Genomic DNA, 11350 nt, shown 5'->3' with positions numbered 1-11350 from the left:
TTAGTTAAGGATAAATTCCAACTGGTATCTCTCTATCCTTCTCTGTCTCTGTCTATCTGTCTGTCTCTTTCTCTGTCTCTGTCTCTGTGTGTGTGTGTGTGTGTGTGTGTGAGTGTGTGTGTGTGTAATACATATTTGTCATTATATGTGACAATGTTGTTCAAGACTCTGTGCTGTGTTTTCTTTTTCATAAACGAGAAAAGTGATCCCAGGAGAAATACCAAAAGACTCAGGTTCATATTTGCTAAAACTCAATTCCTTAAGACTTATACAAAAAAATTTAGTTCTTATGACTGCCTGGTGTTTGATTGACACTAGCATTACTTTTACAAAGTTTGCTGTCAAGTCAATGAATATTCCTTCATAAAAATAAAATATTAAAATCTATAGCAATATGGGTGTTCTCTTCTTAAATCAACTTGTAGCAATCCCTTAAAGATATTTCACATCCATAAAATGATGAAAATTATGCTTGAGCCCCTTGATATTCTGAAATGTGGAATTTGGCTTGCAGATAAGATCCTTTTAATTCAAGCCATGGAACCTCTTACACAGAATCAAAGACTAATATCTGAAATTCCCTTTCTATTATTGGCTGAGGGTTCTTTTTCCCAGCAGAGGTAAGCCTGTGAGACTAACAGCTTTAGCGCAGGATTCATCTTTCCTTCTTGACTGTGGTTTACAGAGTGCTTTACCTCCAGCTGCAAACATGAAAGGAAATTGAACCACAAAGTGTTGAAAGTTAGACTTGGGCTAGGATTAGTGACAATTTAATAAGGTAATTCTTTCTCCTGCTTCACAGGTATCTTCATGGTTCTGCTGCAGAAACTTCAGAAGAAATGAGTTGCCCAGTGAAAACTGTGCTGGGCAAGTGACAGGAGGCCCTTCACTCTTTTTTCTCAATATTGGCTACTATTCGATGTAGTTAATCCTAGACTTGTCCTAAAGTCCTAAAACTTTCATGATTAAGGCTTGGCAGGTATTTTTCTTCCATTATCACCTTACATTGAAGGTGCCATAGTAATATTTAGGAGATACTAAGGCTTAGAAGTTGGGGAAAGTGCTTGACACTTCAATATTTGAACAATCTGCGTGTATTTCTACACAGTTAAAATTTGAGAAAATTAAATACACAATGATATAAAATATTTCATTTTAAAGAATAGTTGTCTTCAGAGAATAGAGGAGGAATATCTCATTAATTGTGTATACTAAACTACTCATGATACCATTGTGTAAACAGTTCAAACCCTTCCTCATTTGTACTATAATTCACAGACTTCATCACCACTACAGTATCCAGATAAATTTCTGGCAATCACAGAGAAACATTTTTGTTTCTTGGTGGATTCCAAACTGAACACTAAAACAGCTAGAATAGCTTTGTTTTTTTGTTCTCTTGGATTTTTGAGAGGAAGCAAATGAGTTTCATGAGGAATCATTCATAAGCTACAATTTCAGAAAGGATATACATTGAATTTTCTAGCTGGAATTCAAAGGATATTTGCTTTCTCAGTTGTTATTACCTGACTACTTTATAATTATTAAAATGTGAATATCAAGTGTCTTCGAATTATTGAGGTCTATGAGCAAGTTTGTTGTCTAATTATTACTAAGTAATCTTTCACTTAATAGTTGTAGTGGTTTGAATATGCTTAGCCCAGGAAGTGTCAGGAGCTGTGGCCTTTTTAGAGAAGGTGTGGCTTTGTTGAAGGAAATGTGGCACTGTGAGGGTGGGCTTTGAGACCCTCCTTCTAGCTTCCTGAAAGCCAGTCTTCTCTTGTTTGCTTCGGAATAAGATGTAGATCTCTCTGATTCTCCAGTATCATGCTTCCAGCCTTGATGATAATGGGCCAAACCTTTGAACCTTTAAGCTAGTCCCAATAAAACATTGTCCTTTGTAAGAGCTGTGTTGGTCATGGTGTCTCTTCACAGCAATGAAAATCCAAACTAAGACAATAGTGTTGTGAAGTCTGTTTATAACAAAAACAAACAAACAAACAAACAAACACCTCTAGCCATGTGGTGTTTAGAACTGATAAGAAATGTATATTTCCAGAAAGCAGAGAAGAAAATGAAAGCCATCAGGGTACCCAAGGCCTAGAGATCTATATAAAAGATACTTATTTTGTTCATTTTATTACTAAGAATAGTGGATAATTCTATTAAAAGGATTTATGTAAATTATCTTCCTTCTATATAAGAAGCCCATAAATCTGTAACAACTTTTCTAAATTTTATAAGAGACTATTTCTGGAAGTTTTAGATGATTAACTTTCAAACTAATTCTGTTAAGAATGAGCAATTAAATTGCACAAAATAATTACTAATCATTTCTATCACACCCTGTAACAATGAGATGAAGTAAATAGCACATGAACTTTTTGAATAGCATTTCAGATAATGAAGAAGTGGTTTGTATACAATAAAATATTATTAAGATGTTAAAAGTGAAATTATGAAATTTGAAACTGAATGGAGTCAGAAATGATCATTCTATATGTGGTAAGCCAGACTCAAAATGGACAATATTGCATGTCTTTCTTATATGTCGATTTTAACTTTTATGATTTAGATATCTGTGTTTCAATCTAAATAGCAAAAGAGGTTTGGTAGCTGCTCAAAGAAGGGCATCATCCAAATAAAGGATAATAGAATATAGTGTTATAAGGAGATAAAGGGAAAAGTAGAATAGGATGATTAAGTGGGGAGGCGAATGGGAGGTCAGAGTAAAGGAAGGAATAAAGGGAGGGGCAACTAGCTCTAAAGACCTTTAGAAAAAACAGATGGAAACCTATTACTTAAGATGTTTCCTAAAGTATAGGCAAATACTCAAGGGATTTAAATAGAGTCACTATGTAATGGGGGAAGACATGTCCCAACTAGAAATCTTATATCACCAAGTAAAATTTTCAGTTACAGGAATAGATTATATCTTATTGAACTATTGACCAAAGGAGTACCACAAACAACTCCACCTCCAAACATCACAGGATATAGCCAAGGCTACTGGTCACTCTGCACAACTGAATGGTAAGACCCTATTACTGACAACATTTACATATGCTATCTAACACGAGGAAAAGAAAGTAGCTGTTGCCTAACTAGAGTCTTACCTCTACAGACTAGCATTCATGGTGCTTTTCATGCTACCAAAACATAAACATAGTCATTAATATCACCCACATCCAAATCTTATGACTTAATACATTAAACTTCTTGCAATATATAGCATTCTGAAAGTGGCACGAAAGTTATGGATATTTTTATTGGTTTTCAGGCCTGTTTAATAAGATGAAATGCATATCTGACATTGCTACACCATTTAAGATCTTGATATGAGATAGTTCATGGCCTCAGAGGAAAATCTACTACTATTATTCTGCTAAAAGAACACAGAAACAAAATGACTTCTAATGACCTATTGTTGTTCACATAGAGTATAGCATTGTTCAGCCTTCATCAGAGAAGATCCTTTTTGCAGTAGATGGTAACACAGAAACCTACTCTGGAAAATGTGCAGATTGAGAGACATTGGAGCACTCAGCCTCCTTCCTTCCAGGCTCGGGAACCTATATAGAAAAGGAAGCAGAAAGATTGTGAAAGCCAGAGGTTTTAGATTACTTCAAGGAAAGAGCATTTTTCAAACACAGTATGATGGATACACATATGAAATTAATGAGACTGACAGTAAGTATAAGACTATACAGATTCAATGAGATGAAGTCTCACCACAGAAGAGAGGAAATTAACCCATCCCTAACCAAGGTGCTATTTGCAATTGATACCTGCAGTATCTCTAATGGAGTGTCACTGGGTGAATCAACCGCATTCCAGGGCAGTCCCCATGCTCAGGAATGGTTGGATAACATAAAACAAACTCCAAGTTTTGTTTTTGTATTTTTTGTTTTATTGTTTGTCTTTAATTTCATTGTTTTTAAACACAGAGGGAGAGAAAGAACATAAACTTTGTTGGGTAGTGAGATGGGGAGCATCTGGAAAGGAGTTAGAGTGGTAGAGTCTATGATCAAAATATATTGTATAGAAATTTAAGTTGAAAAAGCAAGAAAATTGAAATTCCAACTGAGTTTTCAGGAAAAGGAAAACCAAAATATAGGCATCACTTAGTTTTTATCTCAAATATCTTCATTTGTCAGAACAAGGTCTATGCCCAAAGTTAGTTGATCATCCATATCATGGAGCCTTTATTCTCTACAGAAATGGAAGCAACTGAAAATGTAAAGCTTAAGGTCCAACAAATTCATGAAATTTTATGCTAATTAATTTCTGGTTTTATTGAAAAAATATCTTGTAACTGCTTACTTAGGGTATTTAGATCTTCAGAAGAGGAATAAACACGCTCCAGCTCTTAACAATAACAAAGTTTTGTTTTTTGTGTTAGAGGACAGTGGGGCATGTTTCTGAGTGTTGTGTGGGCATATATGTTGAATAAGGTTGGATATGCTTAGCCTTGGTGGTTTCTGAAATCATCCAGCTCACAACACAGGGAGGATAGCACTTTGAAATATAGTGGAATGGATGTTCCTGGCAACTGAGGTCAACTGCTTTATATCTCAGTTCAAAAGTTGACATCTGTTGTTTATGCCGAAACTGTTCTTATTCTGTGAGAAGCCCAGGCTTGGGCTGTAGGGAATGAATCCACCTGTCATACACTGAGCTGAGCTTTACTGCCTTTTTAATTTACTCAGCAGTATTTTCTGGTGGACACCACAACTTATTACACGGATCTTTCCTGGGAAGTCCGTAAAGAAGAGCACATTGGGCTCAGGGCTTAAACCATTTTATTTTACCATTTCCTACACATTTGTTCAATAGACCAACATTTCTTATTTTCTTCTCCAAATTGGTCTCTCAAAAATCTTTGTGAAGATTTCATGAGAACTGGGAGTAGATATTTCAAAGGTGATGAACAGTAAGTACACTGTTGGCTGTTTCCTATTTATATACCTAGGTATTTCATTTTTTGTATGGTTTCTCCATTCTTTCATGTATTTCTTGCTTTCTTTACTCCTGTTACTTCCATCTTATAATTTTTGAAGTGTTCATACAGTTATACAATGTATCTTGATCCTATCCACACTCAGCTTCTCCTTTCATTCCCAACCTCCTGCCCATCTCTCAATATTCTTTTTCATATTCATATTTTCTTTTTGTTGTGTGTGTGTGTCTGCATAAACTAGAACATAAATCAATTTTGCATTTGAACTCATCCAGGTTCCTTCATTCTCATCAATGAATTAGATCTTATAGGTTTCAAGATTTTGTATTTTTTTTCCTTTTTTATTGGATATTTTCTTTATTTACATTTCAAATGATATCCCCTTTCCTGGTTTCCTACCCAGAAAACCCTATGCCTTCCCCACTCCCTCTGCTCCTATGAGTGTATTTCCCCACCCACTTACCCACTCACACATCCCCACCCTTAGAACTCCCGTACACTGGAGCTTCGAGCCTTTACAGGACCAAGAGCCTCTCCTCCCATTGATGCCTGACAAGGACATCCTCTGCTACATATTCAGCTGGAGCCATGGGTCTCTCCATGTGTACTCTTTGGTTGGTGGTTTAGACCCTGGAAGCTCTGGGGCTTCTGTTTGATTGACATTGTTGTTTTTCCTATGGGGTTGCAAATTTCTTCAGCTCCTTCAGTCCTTTCTCTAACTCCTCCATTGGGGACCCTGTGCTCAGTCCAATGGTTAGCTGTGGGCATCCACTTATGTATTTGTCAGGCTCTGGTAGAGCCTTTCAGGAGACAGCTATATCAGGCTCCTGTCAGCAACCACTTCCATTCTGAAAGACTATGGTGAAGGATTTCCACATGATTGCAACTTTAAACCTACATTATACTTAACTATTTACAGTACACATTAAAGATGTCAGTTCTGTGTATTCTGTCTTCTTCAGTGATTTTGTGACAATCAAGATAAGAACATTTGTGTGCTATCATCATGCAAACTATAAAATACTACACTGGATGAAGGAGTTATGCTTACTTGATGACATGGTTACTTATAGCACATGTTGTATTTGGGGATAAAACACTATCTTCACCTGTATATTCAAGGCAATGAAGACCTATTATGGCATATCTGTTTGCCATGTTTAAAACTTTCAATTTGTTTGGTTGTGTTCCTTTATTAGTTTCCTTAGAAACCAGTGTATGTTTCACTTGCATTCAACTGTGAAAATAGAGCTGTCATGGTTGGGCTCAGAAGTTTGATTGACATGTGTTACCTACATCATGAGGATAGATGCCTGTGTATAAAACAAGCATGTTTCCAATATTGGTTTCATTGTAAAAATGGCACAGGCACTTGAAGGCTATAAACAATATACACTGGAAAGTACTGTTACATCTCTTCTGAACACTTGCCTGATGATTGAAATTCTATTGAATTTACCTTCTTTAATAGAGTGATTGTTTGGTCTGGCAGCATTCATCTTCTGTCTGAAATACAGAATTCCTGAAATACAAAATTCCTCAAGGAATCCTCACTCAGACCAAAGTGAGGATCTTGATCATGGTGATGATTTACTGACTATCTGTTGTGAAGACCAGTGTTTGATATGTGTTTTTCAAACCACATTCAACAATACCTTTACATTTATTTACTGCTAAAGATTTCAACCTGGAAACTATCTGATAATATAGTACTGTCTGATGCAATTTTATTTTTTCTGTAATTTTAGCTAATTATAACTATGAAATATGTGAACCTCCTTAAACATCCTACTTTAGGTGTGTGGAACATTTTTGAATTATTATGTATAACATCATCCATGCCCACTGTTAGCCACAAGTTCTATCTTTAGGTAAACACCCACTTATGCTTGCCTTCCACTTTGACTGTATTGTTTTTGTTTTTTGTTTGTTTGTTTGTTTGCTTTGTTTTTTAAACTTGGTTTGCATTTATTGTTTCTGAAGACAGTTAACCCTTTGCCTGCATGCTTCAGGGCTTATATCATCTCCACAGTAAAAGCTTTCTTCTTTGAAATCTGAAGTAGATGTAAATATTCATTAACTATTCCCAGGGCATCTATTAAGTCTTGGAATGACCTCATATCCTGGGTCTTATTCTACTTCTGCACCCATTTGTTTAAGAAGGACAAGAGGACTTGAAATTTGAGAATACTTTAGTGAGAAAAAAATGTCTGTATTCAGGGTTTGAGCAAGTTTGAAAAGGGATCTTTTCACAGACCCCCCTCTGCACTCTCCTCCAGGTTTCTTCACTAGATCATGTAACTTTTATTTTCTTTCTACTTTCAAAGAAAGCTGTTACTTTCTGTTGATTTCAGCTTTCTAGCCCAGTACTTTATATCCTTCAAATTTAATTACACTAGAGACCATAATGTAATTACTGCCTTGTAGAATCTTCATCTAGGAGAGAGAACAATATAATCATAGTAGACTGAACAAGCAAGCATGTACCTAGAGGTAGAAATCTGGAGGCATGTTTTTGGCAATGTTTATTCTGCCACACTCCAAAAAAAAAAATATATATATATACATAACAAATATGAGTTAAATTGCTAAAGGATATTGCATATATTTTCTTAGAATCCAAGAATATTGTAAGTTATACAATTGCATTATTATTAGTGATATATTTGGATAGTCAGCATGGCTCTGGTATCAAGTATCTGAAAAGGGATCAGTACTGTCTTGGTCTTGGCTCTAGGTCAACATCAGCATTCTAGCTCCACTCTGCAGACACCCAGACACTTTTGCATCTTGCTTCTCCCATTCAATTACTAACAGTAATGTTCTACTTAGCTTTCAAGATGCAATGAGATCTGGTGCTTCATGGTCATGTGTCTTTTGTTCTTGCTTGCTTTTCTATTTTTAGTATGTTGTTTCCATGTAACAGTTTATGTTGCCTCATTGAATGCCACCTTCCAAGTTTTTATTCCATTAAGTATGACACAGAATGTTTAAGAGTTCATGTACCTTCTCCTTTGGATAGACTCTTTAAAAAATTCCAAGATCACATCTGTATGTATCAGAACTATTTGTAAGGACTTGGACACACCTAATTTGAAAGAATTCTGAAAATATGGCCACTTAAGTAGTAGTAAAATAATTAAGTATACTGTCTTTTTTTTTAATGAAAGAAAAGAATGGATGGAGGGGCTCTGTGATTCTTAAAACATGTTATATGAGGTAGCCAAAATGATGGATATATAGGGCTTGGACATTCAGTTATTGGGTAGCATTAACTGAGAGAAATATTGAAAGATGGAGTATTTTCTATCAGTGGCAGAGAAACACAGTTGTTATAGAAAGTCAGTCAGTCTTTCCCAGAGATAGTGAAAAAAGAGCATGTTACTGGTGACAAGATGAACATGTATATTCAAAAAAATTACAACCTTATAGAGATATTAAGCAAGATATTGGACCAATGGTCACCTTTGAGGATATGAAGTGCTGGTTTTGAGCTTTTATTCCCAGAACCATCAATGGTAATGATTCGAAACAGGCTGCTTAAGTCCTCTGTTTTCTTGTGTTCAAAATACAAATGGTAGTTCTCTACTTCATGCCCTTCTGTGTTTGTTTGTTTCTTTTGGCCAGGGAGGGTATATGAAGTGTGTGTGTGTGTGTGTATGTGTGTGTGTGTGTGTGTTTGCGTGTGTGCATGCTCCTCCACTGCTTATGCGTGCATATGGAGTGAGAACCTGACTTTTGATATCCTACTCATCTTATTTTTATGCTAAATTAATAATTTATCAGAAGACATTAAATTAATGGTTAATCACATGGTCTACTTGGCTTTATTTACTAATTAAAACCCATATTGCTAATGTTTAGTTAATTTGTCCCTTTTGAGATTTGGAAGTGATTTTTATTATTTGCCACATGGTTCCTGCTTTATTATGCACATATTGGAGACAAGGTATATCACTGAGCCTAGCCAGCACCTGCAATTTTGTGTGGCGGACCCAGTTCAGGTCCACATGCTTGAACAGTATGCACTTTACCCACTGAGGCCTCTCCCACTTAACCTGCTTGATAATTTCTCTTGATTTGTGAATTATCTTGATGATTCGATGATTCACCACGTAAATCTTTTATAACTTCTGAATGATACAGCTTTTCATCAGCTTTGCAAAACAGGTATTCTGTAGCTAACTTTATCCATATCCTCTTATACAAATCTGAATTACGTTAAACATTGTTTCCTTACTGCTGAACATTTGTTTATTTCTATATTTGATCTGAATATAGAATGTTGCTAAAGTGAAATCTCTTCGTGTTTTCACCATAGGTAAGAAGACTGAGCGGCAGACCCTTCTTCCCATCAGAACTACTTTGTGTGAAATACTCAGCTCAAGTGCCCTTCTCCGTGATTTTGATTGAGGAGCTATTTTTCATTCATGTTTTTATTAGGATAAATTACATACTTCATTATTTCTAGACAACTTCCATTGTTATTAGAATTCAATTTTTCTTTATTCAATCAGATAATTTTATGTTAATTTAATGATGTAAGTATGCAGAATATATTACAATCACAGTGTATCACACAGTATACTTTTTCAAAAATTAATTCAACCAATATTGCTAATATTTATTTCATTTCCATCTTTCTTTATTATCAGGAAGTAATATTTATTTCTCCTGTGGCCTCTATTTGTTTTTGTATAAGGACTAAAATGATGCATATGATGTCAAATAGTCTAATATCTGACTAAATTTCTTTCAAGAAATTAAGAAAACATATAAATAGTATTACATGCATTTTATTTACCACTGATTAGATGAGTATTTTATTGAGAAATAACTGGTGTAAGGGCTTTGTAATCACCCAAAATAGGATCATGCTCTGCAGCACCTTTTGGTTTGTAGTACAATATAATAAACGAGCTACAATTCATTGCTTAATAAAATTTTGAAGTTTCTCATAATTGTGATGGCAGTGACCATAAACGGAGTGTAGAGATATCAATATTTTCCTATGTTAAAGTATAGGATACATTGCATAGAGAAGGAAAACAAAGAGTAGTCCATGGTTGACAAGCTGCCCTGCTTCCTCTATTCACTGGTCTCAGTAGGCTCCACTATGTCCTGGGCATTGGGAAATTCATACTCTTCTATTGTACTTTAATCACAGGGCAGCTACAGACTATTTCACTAGGCACACCAAGAGTAAGATATAATAATATATTCTATAAATAAAGCATTAAGTTTCAGTCTCATTTAACCACTGTCTCCTTAACTACAGGAATGTTAACAGCTTACAAGCTATTAAATGCCAATAGTGTATCCAAAAGTCTACTTATTGGCACCCAAGCAACTCTAGCTAGTTTCACTCTAGGTGATTTTAAATTAACACCACCTGCATGGGATTCTTTTATTAGCGAATTAGAACAAAGGAACTGAATAGAAAGCAGAAATGATGGTATGAAATGTGTAGCACGTATGGGTGTATTGACCTATTTGATGCATGCTTACCTGGTTCTAATGGCAAATTTGTGAAGTCTGCTTAATCACCAGTTCTGTCTTATTAAGGAACTGGAGTACTCATTAGAAACAGCAGCAACAGAAATAGAATCTGAGTTCTGGCTTTGATCCCAAATTGCTTCTCATTTTTATGGTTTTCTGTGTTTCCCTCTTCTCTAGGCAATTAATTTTCTAGGCGAGATATAAGAATCTCTCAGAGTTGACCTGCAAGCACTTAAGCAATGGGATATTGTACAATATTTCCTGAATATAACACTCTTCTGTTGAATTTCTGTTGCCTTGATCCTTTAATTTTTTTCCTGACCACAAACTTAATGTGAGTGAGACATTTAGTTTAAATGTTTTAAACATGTTGATGTTCAGAGCCTGAAATATCTCAAATCTAAAATTTGGGTCATATTTTTAATGCTCTGAGTTTTAATAATATAAACAAAAGAGATGGTAAAAAATAAAAGAAGAATAATTCTGAGAATGTTGACAAAATAAATTTTATTTTGCTAGTGAAAATAACTATCAAGGGCCTTATTGACAGTTGATGCAACACTTGATATAGGACACATTTTATGTCTAACAGGTAATTAAACAGTGGAAACTTAGAGTCAGATTCGCCTATCTCACTCAATAAAAACCAGTGTTGTGGTGTGGAGTAGGTTCACATGTGTTTTTAAGACTCGATTATGTACATATCCAATTGGAGATTCTGTGACCTCCTTTATAGCTTGAAATAAACTACAGTGAGAATATTTTCACATTTAAGAGAAAGAAAGAAAGAAAGAGAGAGAGAGAAAGAGAGGGAAAGGAAAGGAAAGGAAAGGAAAGGAAAGGAAAGGAAAGGAAAGGAAAGGAAAGGAAAGGAAAGGAAAGGACAGGGGA

The 11350-nt window shown here is 35.2% G+C and overlaps 1 long non-coding RNA gene across 1 annotated transcript in view; it reads left to right on the top strand.

Moving 5' to 3' along the window:
• Positions 1–1264, top strand: part of LOC115032761 — a 5873-nt gene extending 4609 nt beyond the window's left edge. Inside the window, exon 3 of the long non-coding RNA XR_003838362.1 lies at positions 803–1264. This is a non-coding gene — a long non-coding RNA (uncharacterized LOC115032761). The remainder of the gene's footprint in view (positions 1–802) is intronic.
• Positions 1265–11350: the final 10086 nt, after the last annotated feature.

The sequence above is a fragment of the Mus caroli genome, chromosome 12 (assembly GCF_900094665.2).
Source record: "Mus caroli chromosome 12, CAROLI_EIJ_v1.1, whole genome shotgun sequence".
Taxonomy (NCBI): Eukaryota; Metazoa; Chordata; class Mammalia; order Rodentia; family Muridae; genus Mus; species Mus caroli.
This window is presented reverse-complemented; position numbering and strand designations above follow the sequence as displayed.